Here is a 12,699-nt window from a genome sequence, read left to right on the forward strand (position 1 = left end):
TGGGTGATGGGAGGTTCTTGGTGATGGACGCCGCCTTCCTAGGGCACCGCTGATTGAAGATGTCTTGGATACTGTGGAGGCTAGTACCCATGATGGGGCTGACTAATTTTACAAGTTTCTGCAACTTACTTCGATCTTGTGCAGTAACAACCCCCCCCCTCCACGCCCATACCAGATGGTGAAGCAGCCAGTCAGAATGCTCCCCACGCTACACTTGTTAGAAGTCTTTGCCATGGTCCCTTCTGGCAATCCCCCACCTTACTATTTACCTCAGGAATTGGACCTCAATCCCCTCGTTTAACTTCCAATCATTCCCAGGTTCCACTAACTACACACACCTGCTTTCCATCGGAAAATGCAGGATAAAGACCCTGTGATCACAACAAGGAGCCGCCAGTTTGGTGGTTGACTCCGGTGTGAGTAACCTCATTTCATTGTTCTTAGGACTGTCAGTTTTAAGTCTAGCATCGCTCCTGGATTCTCTCCAACCCCAAGACTCCGGGTAAAGACTCTCCTGGAATTCGATTCCATGCTCACTACAGCAATAACGCCTCCTGGCTCTGCCCCCGCGCCTGCGTTCTGCACTTGGGTTCGTCCACCGCCACGCCCGTGTAACAGTCTTTGAGTATTTTAGTTGACAAACCAAAATTCCTCAAATGCCTGTTAAAATATAGCCACTCTCTTGTCTTCTTTATAGCTACATCAATATATTTTGTCCAGGTTAGGTCTTCAGAGATATTGACACCCAGGACCTTGAAATTGCTCACTCTCTCCACTTCTGATCCCTCTGTGAGGATTGGTGTGTGTTCCCTCATCTTACCCTCCCTGAAGTCCACAATCAGCTCTTTGGTCTGGCTGACGTTGAGTGCCAGGTCGTTGCTGCGACACCGCTCCAATAACTGATCTATCTTGCTCCTGTACACCGTTTCATCACCAGCTGAAACTCTGTCAACAACGGTTGTATCATCGTCAAACTTATAGAACTCATTTGAGCTACTCCTAGCCACACAGTCATGGGCCTACAGAGAGGTAGGCAGCTGGAGTGGGTTGTAAGCTCAACCTGCTTCTTCATGGGCCTCCCCATCACTGAGAGCATCGTCAAAAGCTGATATCTCAAAAAGGCAGCATCCATCATTAAGGACCCCTGTCACCCAGGACATGCCCTCTTCCCATAGCTACCATCAAGGAAGAGGTACAGGAGCCTGAAGACACACACTCAATGTTTTACGAGCAGCTTCTTCCCCTCTGCCATTTGATTTCTGAACAGTACACAAATGCTATTTTGCTTTCTTTCTGCACGACTCTATTATTTCTACATAGTTCTTGTTGTAAGCTATCGAATTTTTTATGTCCTTCATTGTACTGCTAAACAACAAATTTCACGGCTTATACCAGTGATAATAAACCTGATTCTGATTCTGAGAAGAGACTAGGTGTTGCAATGGAACGGGGCAAACCCAAACACAGAACGCAGACACGGAGTTAGAGTAATCTAAAGGGTTTATTAACGGTTACAGGAAAGGCCGGGAAGCGAGGAAGGCTTGGCCGGGGATCGAACCCGGGTCGCTACGATGGGAACGCGGCATTTAACCACTGAGCCAACGGGGAGTGAAGGCGGGCGGCGGAACGAGGCAGAGCAGGAATGCAGACCAGGGTGCGAGCATGGCTTGAGGAGAACAGCAGGCGGAAGGATGAACGGGAAGACAGACGGCACGCAATGCTCCCATTAACACAGAGAGACAGAGTTAACGCAGGCAAACAGCACGGAAACAGAACTTGGAATACACAATTCTTAGCGGTCAAGAGACAGAATTAACACAGGCAAACAGCGCGGGGGAACAGAGGAGCAGGAGGCAGGCAAAACTTTTCGTGACACAGGGCGTTGCCAGTGCTGAACGGCAAACAGGAGACAGGCGGCAGGCAAAACTTATCTTGACACGAAGCGTAGAAAGACAAGCGGCAGACAATACTTTTCTTACCATGGAGAGACGGAGTTACACAGGTAAACCTTGGTACTGAAGTAAAACTTAGAATACTTATCTTGACACGAAGAGACAGAGTTTCACAGGTAAACCTTGGTACTGAAGTATAACTTAGAATACACTATTCTAGGCTGCCAGGAACGTGAATTACCACACTGGCTGAAACAACGGTCTGGCAATGAGTGGATCCAAAGCCGGGGTTTTTATGCAGCTGGTTTAGAAGAGAATCAGGTGCTGCACTCAAGGAGCCCAAGAGAACACAGGGAAAAGGGAATTAGGATAATAAGAGGAATTAACGGTCGGGACCGTGACACTGGGTTAATTTCAGATTAGACACTGTGGGCTGAAGGGACTATTCCTGGGGTCTAGCATTTATATGTTCAATGACCTGGGCCAGGACCATAGCAGAGCTCTTCACATTAATCGCACTGCACCCTCTTCACATCATATTTCAAGTCTTCAAAGTTCAAGTTCAAAGTTCATTTATTATCAAAGTATGTGTACATTATACAACCCTGAGATTCTGCTCCTCACAGCCAGCCACAGAACTAGGGAACCCGAAAGAACCATAAGAAAACGAAGACCGTCAAACACCCAATGTGCAGAGAGAAAAAAAAACATGCAAGTGATAAACGCAGGCAAGTTGCGTTCAGAACTGAAGTCCGCAAAGAAAGTCCGTTCCCAGATTCTTAGTTTAGCACAGAGCAGAACTGAACCAGCCCCTACCTCACCTCAGGGCCTGACACCCTGACCTTTTCAACCTGGCGCAGCGCCTAAATCGGCGTCCAAGCATCGGAGGTCAGTCGCTTCGGTTAATTTTTTTTTTGGTGAATATTGTTCTGCCACCCTTGATGCAGACCGCAAAATAGTTCCCTCCGGTAACCGAGCACGTTGAGTAGAGCTTCCGCTCACCAACCCTTCCATCACAGAAGCACAAATGATCTAGCAGGCCGTTACGATTAGGGAGTTGGTCTTGATTCTCTGTTCATTTCAGGAGGAGGAGATAGCCGCATGCCGCGCGCATGCAGCCCTCCGGTGAAAATGGTATTGTATCTATTAAATAGGGGCCGTGGACAATTCTGATTTGATGGAGACAGACGTGAAAGCACAGAGGAACATCTGGAGAAATTTCTGAAACGCCGGTTCGCTGCCGCTGTTACTGCGCGATCGAGAATCTTCCGAAGGGAAGGCCCCAAAATCCCTGGCTTTGCCTGCTGCTGGCGACTGAGATTGAGGTCGAATCGTTCGGATAGAGATGGCGCTCGGTACTCGGTGTCGGAGGGCTAATCGGAGGCTCGAAGTTTTCGGATGACTCAAGAGTCGGACTGTGGTCGGGCATGGCAGGGGGAGGTTTTCTTCCTTCTCCCGTCTGCGTGAGATGTGGGACATTTGAGAAACTTTGAACCTTACTGTGCCATGGACTGTTCTTCATCAAGTTATGGTATTGTTGCACTGTTGTAACTATATGTTATAATTATGTGGTTTTGTTAGTTTTTTCAGTCTTGGTCTGTCCTGTGTTTTGTGATATCACACCAGAGGAAATATTGTATCATTTCTTAATGCATGCATTACTAAATGACAATAAAAGAGGACCATGTGTCTTCATAATCTAATCTAATTTATATTTTACAAGTGGCTCAGTTCTCGCAAGTTGGATACAGCACTTTCCCAAGGCCAAGTGCAGGAAATGAAATTTGGCAGCAACTGGAGGGGCACTTTAATACTCATGCATTTTATGGGAGTGTACTGTGGAACAGGCACTTTTGCCCTTCCCCTTCAGAGCCGGTCGCCAAATCAGGTCTGATATAAACTGCAACTTGGCTGTGATGTTGGCGCCTTCGGGAATGGAGGGAAGGTCACTGAGAGGGGGAGGGAGAGAAAGCAGATGAGGCAGGCCTTTGGCAGCTTTCACCTTGAGCAAACGTGTGAGCACTCCCTCAATCTCAGGCGCCCACCGACAGCGACGGGAGGAAAAATGTGGACTCTCACAGGATGGTAGCTGACACTGCAAATTACAAGGTGTTCTAAGAACCAGCAGGAGGCATCTCTGCAAGAACAACATGCTCCTGAAAACAAAACAGGAAGCAAAGGCATGGTTCATCATAAATAATGGAGAAGGAAACCAGAGACACAGACACTTCTGCAAAGGAAGGGAAAGTGTTATTAAATTGGAAGTCAGTTTTGGAATGTGGACCAAACCTGGAGATCCAGACCAGGAACAATTACACTGCCAAAAAGTAGGATGACCTCTCTCCAATGAAAACTCAAAATGTCAAATAAAGCTCATTATGGAACAATTGCAACTTGGAGCTAAGAACCTCATTAAAGAGAAATTGCTACTCTATATAATCTACTCTTCGTATGTCAATAGGGTATATACAAAAGATATGACTGAGCTTCAAGGCTAAGCCTGTGGTGATATTTTAGCAAAGATGTCAGAACAGCTGTTGAGCAACAGGTTTTACAGACAGTCTGTAAATGTCATCAGCCAGCCACTGCCTCCCCTCCCATCCACACCTCCCGACACCACAACAAATACCAGTGAAAGACTCCTCAGACACTTGGATATTTCAGATTACATACACAGCTCATTAAATTCAATCAGATTGTTCATAATGTGCCATAAACATGAAACCTCTTGCTGTATGAACATTGAAACAATAATGATGCTTTCCTCTTCCTGTTAGTTAGATAGATAGACAGATAGATAGATAGATAGACAGATAGACAGACAGATAGATAGATAGACAGATAGATAGATAGACAGACAGATAGATAGATAGACAGACAAACAGATGAATAAATAGACAGACAAATATATATATATAGGTATATAGAGAGATAGATAGATGGACAGATAGATAAATAGATACACAGATAGATATGGATAGAAAGACAGATAGAGAGAGATAGATAGATAGCTAGAAAGATAGATAAGTGGAAAAATAGTTGGGAAGATAGATAGATAGATACTTCATTGATCCCAAAGGAAATTACACACATTATACAAAATTAACAAACAGAAAAAGTATCAAAGACACAGGCAGCTGAGCAATGACCAGGTGTTCGTTCATTATGTGCCGTGTTGTATGACACCATCACTACGCGTAGTGTCATATGATGTGGGCGATCATGGTTTTTCCATGACCATGAATGCTCTTGGCAAATTTTCCCACGGAAGTGGTTTGCCATCTGGGCAGTGTCTTTACAAGATGGGTGTCCGCCGCCCCTCCCCCCCCCCCGCCATTTTCAATACTCTTCAGAGATTGTCTGCCTGGCATCAGTGGTCGCATAACCAGGACTTGTGATCTGCACCAGCTGCTCGTACGACCATTCACCACCAGCTCTCATGGCTTCAGCTGACCCTGATCGGGGAGGGGAGGGGGAGGTGCTAAGCAGGTACCATGCCTTGCCCAAGGGTGACCTGCCAGCCAGTGGAGGAAAGGAGAGCCTTACACCTCCTTTGGTAGAGACGTATCTCCACCCCACCATCCTCTTAACTGCACACACTGAAAAATGTTTCACATACATAAAGAGAAAGAACTCCCATTTCTAAAATACTGTTCATGATTTCCAGACTTTTAGCTATTTAAGACTAGTTTAACTGGTTAGACATCCAAATTGGTGTGGTTTTTCATTGATTCTATTATGGTTATTATTCTATCACAGATTTACTGAGTATGCCCACAAGAAAATGAACCTCAGTGTTGTATATGGTGACGTATATATACTTTGATAATAAATTTACTTTGAACTTTGAACTTTAATGTGTGATATGTACCCAGAAAACTCCCACAAACCGCTATGTGAGAAGAATACAACAAACCAGTTTTAGAGCACTTTTAATTGAGAGTTGTATATTGGACAAGACACTGAGGATGATTCACTTGCTCTGATTTACATCATATGACCGTGTTTCTTCCAAGAAACGGGACCCCTTACTGTCTGGCACTCCTTCAACACTGCTCGGGATTGAAAGATCAGATTTTGAGGCTCTGGGATCTGGAGCGGGTCTCAAAGGGTATTGGATCTCCGAGCACTGCCCATTCAAAAACGTGTCAAGTGCCTGGAGATCGATGCAAAAGAGTTAAGTATGAACGTTGGCATGGATGAGGGTCTTTTGTCATGGGTGAAAGGCTGTAGAATCTAGGCTTGTTCTACTTGGACCAGAGAATGCTAAGAAGAGATTCCGTAAAGGAGATCAGAACCAAATTTGCGTTGGCATGGTGAAGGAGAGATGAACACAACAGGTTCTGCAGATCCTGGAAATCTAAAGTAACACACACTCGCACAGAAAATGCTGGAGGAACTCAGCAGATCAGACATCTATGGAGAGGAATAAACTGTCAACATTTTGGGCCGAGACCCTTCATCAGGACTACGGTTCCCAGTGGTAGAACACAGATTTAAGTCGATGGGTAAAAGAATCAGGAGGGAGACCCGACTGGCAGAATGGCGTATGAAGTGCATTTTTTTTTTGTCTGTATTGGACGGAAACTTTGCCATTTCTTTAGTACTATTGGCTGTTGCGTTTCACGGTCAAGTTGCCAGCTCAACGCTCAACCCACCACAGATGGAAAGCGTGCAAGGAGCTGGCTAGATTCGAACCCACGACCGCTCGCCTCAAAGTTCATTGTGGACACCACCACACCACCGTCTGGCTGAAGTACGAGCTACCCAAACAGAAAGGGAAAGGCAATCAAATCCAAGATAATTACATGAAAAGAAAAAAATCCAGTGGATTGGTAACTGGCCCCATTTCAACCCACGTACCTACGGGATCAATTAAACATCAATGACAGCTTTAGCAGTTGGCCGAATAGGGCAGGATGTTGCCAGCTGCCAAAACTATCAGAGAAGTTTGGGGTGGGCTCTCCTTACTGCACTGCCAGTTACTCTGATGCCACCTAGTCCATACCACTGGACTCTGAGATACATCAGCCCAGTAAGGTTGGCTTTGCCCTTCTGGTCAGAAGTTTGGGATTGGAGAACATGGATGTGGGAAGTGCATCAGCAGGGTCAGGCACAATGTTTGGGAAAAGTCATGACGAAGGAAGGAAGGGTATTGTGCCCATGTAGAGCAACAATCAATCTGCTGGGGTGCGTCACGTGATGACGTGGGATTGAGACGTGTAAATCCAGCTCTCCCGTAAAAAATCAGCAAAGTACCGTTTAAGCAAAGTAAAGTTAATAAATACTTTCTGAAAACTACTTATAAACTTCGTAAGACTACTCTACGATATGCCTCGTAAACCACAACAGAAGAAGTCTGTTGTTGTGAAGTCGCCGCGAGATGGGAAGAAAAAAGGGCCGACTGCAGCGATGGAGCCTCGGATTCAGGTTGGATCTCCTTTGGAGGAGACGTATTTTATCTCTGGCGTAGAAGAACAGGGAACAATGGCGGCGGTAGCGGTCTCTCGGAAGAAGATGCCGGAAATGCGCATGCGCAAATCGACGCATTTTAAACTACAAGAACCGACAGCCACTGCAACTGAAAGTGACTCAGAGTCAGAATTGGATACCACAGAGAATACAGATGAAGAAGAGGAGGAAGAACTGGAAGAGACTGGAAGAAAAGGAGACGACGGAGATATAAGAGAGGCTTTATTGCAATTAACGGCTGAACTAAGAAAATTAAGAACAGAGCTTAGAGACGTGAAGATGTGCTATGATAAAGCTATGCAAAGACAGGATAAAATGGATAAGAAACTTCAGAAGATGGAAAGAACAATCGAGCATATTAACGATAGAGTGGAAAAAACAGAAAATGATGTGCTTGTCTGGAACACGGAAAGAAATCGACTCTTGGAGAAAGTGGACGTGTTGGAAAATTTTAGTAGACGTAATAACATTAAAATTGTTGGTCTTAAGAAGGTGTAGAGGGAGATAATCCAATAGAATTTTTTCAAAGATGGATCCCGAAAATCTTGCAAATGAAAGAGGAAGACCGATCAATTGAAATTGAACGGGTACATAGAGCTCTGAGACCAAAACCACAAGATGACCAATATCCACGATCAATTTTAATAAAAATCTTAAGATTTCAAGACAAAGAAAGGATTCTACAGGCGGCTGTCCAAGCTGCCAAGAAGAGAAAAGGGCCGCTGATGATAGAAGGGAAGAAAATTTTTTTCTACCCTGGCATAAGTTATGAACTTCTGAAGAGAAGGAAGAAATTTAATCCAGTGAGAAAAGCCCTATGGGATCACGGTTATCAATTTATATTGCGTTATCCTGCAACCTTGAAGATTTTTTTGTCTGGTGGAGAAAAAAGATTTTTTGACGGTTACCGGAAAGCGGAGGAGTTTGTGCGAGATTCTTTGAATATTCACCAGATACAAGAACAAACCTAGGGGAGCGAGATGGATTGAAGATGAAGACCGGATCAAGGATTAGGCCTGTTGGATTTTTAGGCGGATGAATATATAAGTATATTATTATTTATATGAGGGAGGGGAAGAAAGGTTAAAATTTGAGGAATATTAGCTGGGAATAATGACATTAATTTTTTTTAATATATATACAATTTTTTGTTACGGGGGAGCTGGAAGAAACACTGACCAATCGCTACGTTATTCGTGTGTGCAAGCGTGGCAATAGCCACGACCCGCACAATGGAGGGGGGTAGTGTTGTGTATCTTTTCATTCACAACATTAGTGGGGGGGGTATTTTGTTTTTTTCTTTTTTTGTATCTTATCTATCTTTTTTTTTCTTTTTGCCTGGATGATTGGGAGGGAAACACATAGCAACGTGGTGAAGTTCAAAGAGATTCCCCAGGGAACTATGAGAGTTGAGAAGCTAAATAATGTTTTAGATTTTAAGAGATAAATATGTAACATTTTTGAATATTTGGAGCCCTTATTTATAGCTCCGATGATGAAGATCTGGGTTCCTTGGGGGAAAGTAATAAATATATATTAAATTTATTTTTATCCCATGGAGCATGTGCAAACCTTCCAATGTTCAGGCAGTTTCTTTTTTTTCTTTTCTCTTTAGGTAGGAGCATATATCGGGGGGGAGGGTTAAGGGGAGAGGTGAGGGTAGATATTATTTTCTCATGTATTACTTTGAAAACTTAATAAAAATTATATTAAAAAAAAATCAATCTGCTGGAGGAACTCCGTGAATTGAGCAAGATCTGTGGGAGGGGAAGGAATCTCAAGGTTTGGGGTCCAACGCTCCTGATGCAGGACTTCAATCTGAAGTGTGAATTCCTTTCCCCATAGATGCTGCTCGGCTCATTGAGTTCCTTCAGCAGGTTGTTTCTTGTTCTAGATTCCGGACTCTACAGCCTCTTGTGCCTCGATTGTGCTGCGGGTATTCCTCATTACAAAGTCAATGGGGCCAATTTCGACTCAGAGTTGCCCACAGTTTCATTTCCAAGAGCTAAATACTGCAGGGGCTGAGGATCTGTAATAAAAAGAGGGAAGTTCTAGAAATACTCAACAGTTGGACAGCATCTATGCAGAGGAAACAAACCTACGTCTCAAACGATGAGATTTTATCAGAAAAGGTACGCGGAACAAGAGCGAGCTGTGACCAGCTCTGATGAGCCAAAGACTTTCACTCGGTATCTCTCTCCACGGATGCTGGCTGATCTGCTGAGTCTTTATTTCACTTTCTGAGTTCTTGTCTAATTTCAATCACATTAATAATGAAAAGGTTAATTATGAAAATTATACAAAGGTACTCAGTTGAGAGAGAAATTCATCTTTGGTTACTGGTGTTAAGCAAGTGTGCAAACACTAGATATATACACCAGTGCTCATTCGCCCACAATGACTTAGGTGTGGATAACTAGCAAGTGACACATAAATGTCCATTGTTATCAACCTAAAAACAAATTTCTTCTCCTTAGTGAGATGTCAGGGCAGGCAGGTGGCTGATGTTCCCTCTTTTCCATTCCTCGTTCTGATTACTCTTCACAAACAAGAGAAAATTTGTAGATGCTGGAAATCCAAGCAACACACACAAAATGCTGGAGGAACTCAGCAGGCCAGGCAGCATCTATGGAAATGAATAAACAGTCTACGTTTTGGGCTGAGACCCTTCAGAAGGACTGATGAATGGTCTCAGCCCAAAATGTCGACCGTACCTTTACCCGTAGATGCTGCCTGGCCTGCTGAGTTCCTCCAGCATTTGTCAGGAATTGTCAGGATGGAGCTCCCGGGACTGGACACCATCTATTCCAGCTGACTCAGGAGGAAAGCAATCAGCATAACCAGAGACACCACACACCCCGGCCTCTCCCTGTTTGACCCGCTGCCGTCCGTCAAAAGGTTCAGGACGCTAAAAGCCAGAACAAATAGAGTGAGGAACAGCTTCTATCCCAGAGCTGTGGCCTCCATCACAGCACTCCCACAGAACAATGACTGAAATTGTGAGCACACACACACACACACACACACAAGGACTCAAATACTTGCACTAACGGCACTTTGTGCATTACTGTGATATTCTGGTGCTGCTGCAACTTATTGTCTGTTACTTATCTATTTAATACTGTTTTGCTATTACTGTCTTGTTTTTAGCTACCGCTTCATTTAATTCCCTGAGAGGAAGCCAAACAGAGTTTCATTGTACCTATGTTTAATGACAATAAAAATCATTCAATTCAATTTTGTTTGTGTTGTTTGGTTACCCCTTCTTTATTCTTCACCTGCTCACCTGACCAGACGAGCACTTTTAGTAACAGACTAAGACAACTGCACTGCTCCAAAGAGCGCTATATGAGGTTATTCTTACCCTCGGCCATTAGGCTCTGTAATGAGTCAACCTATAGCCAGGGAAGTGATGACCCCCCCCCCCGCCCCGTTAGACTGTTTGAGGTCACTTACTTTTTAATCTTTCTTACTTCTCTTCTAATATTTCTGTATTTGTATATCTGTGCATGTATAATGCCACTGTGACACAGTAATTTCCTTTGGGATCAATAAAGCACTTATCTATCTATCACCTCCCCCTGGTGCCCCTCCTCCTTCCTTTTCTTCTATGCTCCACTGCCCACACCAATCAGATTCCTCCTTCTTCATCCCTTTACCTCTTCCACCTATCACCTCCCATCTTCTTTCTTCACCCCACCTCTCCCAACCACCCACCTTCCCTCTTACATTGGTCTCGCCTATCACCTGCCAGCCTGCATTCCTTCCCTACCTCCCCCCCCCCACCCCGTCTTCTTATTCTGGCTTCTTCCTCCTTCCTTTCTAGTCCCGACAAAGGGTCTCGGCCTGAAACGTCGACCGCTTATTCCATTTCATAGATGCTGCTTGGCTTACAGAGTTCCTCCAGATTTAGTGTGTGTTTCTCGAGATTTCCAGCATCTGCAGAGTCTCTTGTGTCCATGTGGGCTGATGTTTTACCTGTTCCCAGCTGGCCTCGCTGTGAAAGGGTGCTCTTCATCCAAAAACACTTCCACTAATGCTCCAATGTTCTAAATCTCCTTAATCTACTCACTGAAGTCATGAACGTACTGAAAATTACACCAATATTATAGTATTATACTCTGCTTTCCTGAAATAACATTTTTGATCTGAGTTCATGCATTCCTTTCCTACTTTGATATTCTTAGTACCATCTCCCCAGTAACCTGGGAAAGGAAGGTGGGTGAAGGGGTTGGAGTGGATCAGGGGTGCAGTGCTAGCCGGAGCACACCGGAGTGTGTCCGGCACATCTTTAAGAAAAAAAGCTGAAATAAGCAAGCTAATTAATTGGGTGCCGCCCAGGGTGATTTGAGTATCTCAGAAACTGCTGATCTCCTGGGATTTTTACACACAACAGACTCTGGAGTTTACAAAGAATGGTGCCAAAAACAAAAAAAAATCCAGTGAGTGGATTTAACAAGATGTTTTCGCTCACAGAACAACCACTCGCTGGATGCTTTTTTTTTTTGTTTTTGGCACTACACCCCTGGTGTGGATGAAGGCATTGTACAATGGATTATTATCGACATGACTATCCAATAATCTCTGGTAGGAGATCCTTTGGGGGCTGCTAAAAGGGAGGGTGGAAGACCAAAGACTGAGACTGGCATTCAACAAACCAAAATGCTTTCAATGAAGAACAAGATGGGGGATCGGGTCCAAGAGCAAGAAATGACCTGAGGTTTGGACGATTTAATTGCCGGGCCAAATTGAAAAGGTCAGGGTGTCATCCGCACAGACGGCGCCCAATGTCAGAATCGAACCCAAAATCTCCAGAGCAGAAGCTCAGTAGGACAGGCAGAATCTATGGAAAGAACTAAACAGTGAACATGTCAGGCCAAAATTCTTTATGTAGTGATAAAGAAGGGAAGACAACAGCTATACTTTATTAGGAGTTTGTAGCATCTGGCATGTCAACAAATACACTCAGAAGCTTCTATAGATGTACTGTCGAGAGCATTCTGATAGGCTGCATCACTGACTCGTATGGTGGGGCTACTGTACAGGACTGAAAGAAGCTACAGAAGGTTGTAATTCTAGTCAGCTCCATCTTGGGCACTAGCCTACAAAGTATCCAGGACATCTTTAGGGAGCGGCGTCTCAGAAAGGCAGCATCCATTATTAAAGACCTTCAGCACCCAGGGCATGCTCTTTTCTCACTGTTACCATCAGGTAGGAGATACAGAAGCCTGAAGACACACACTCAGCAATTCAGAAACAGCTTCTTTCCTCTGCCATCTGATTCCTAAATGGACTTTGAAGCTTTGGGCACTACCTCACTTTTTTTTAGTATACA

At 44.3% G+C, this 12,699-nt stretch overlaps 1 protein-coding gene across 1 annotated transcript in view; it reads right to left on the reverse strand.

Moving 5' to 3' along the window:
• LOC134339072 (syndecan-3-like) overlaps window positions 1-12,699 on the reverse strand; it is a 320,468-nt gene that overhangs the window by 35,929 nt on the left and 271,840 nt on the right. The window lies entirely within an intron of this gene.

The sequence above is a fragment of the Mobula hypostoma genome, chromosome 28, assembly GCF_963921235.1.
Source record: "Mobula hypostoma chromosome 28, sMobHyp1.1, whole genome shotgun sequence".
In the NCBI taxonomy this organism is placed as follows: Eukaryota; Metazoa; Chordata; class Chondrichthyes; order Myliobatiformes; family Myliobatidae; genus Mobula; species Mobula hypostoma.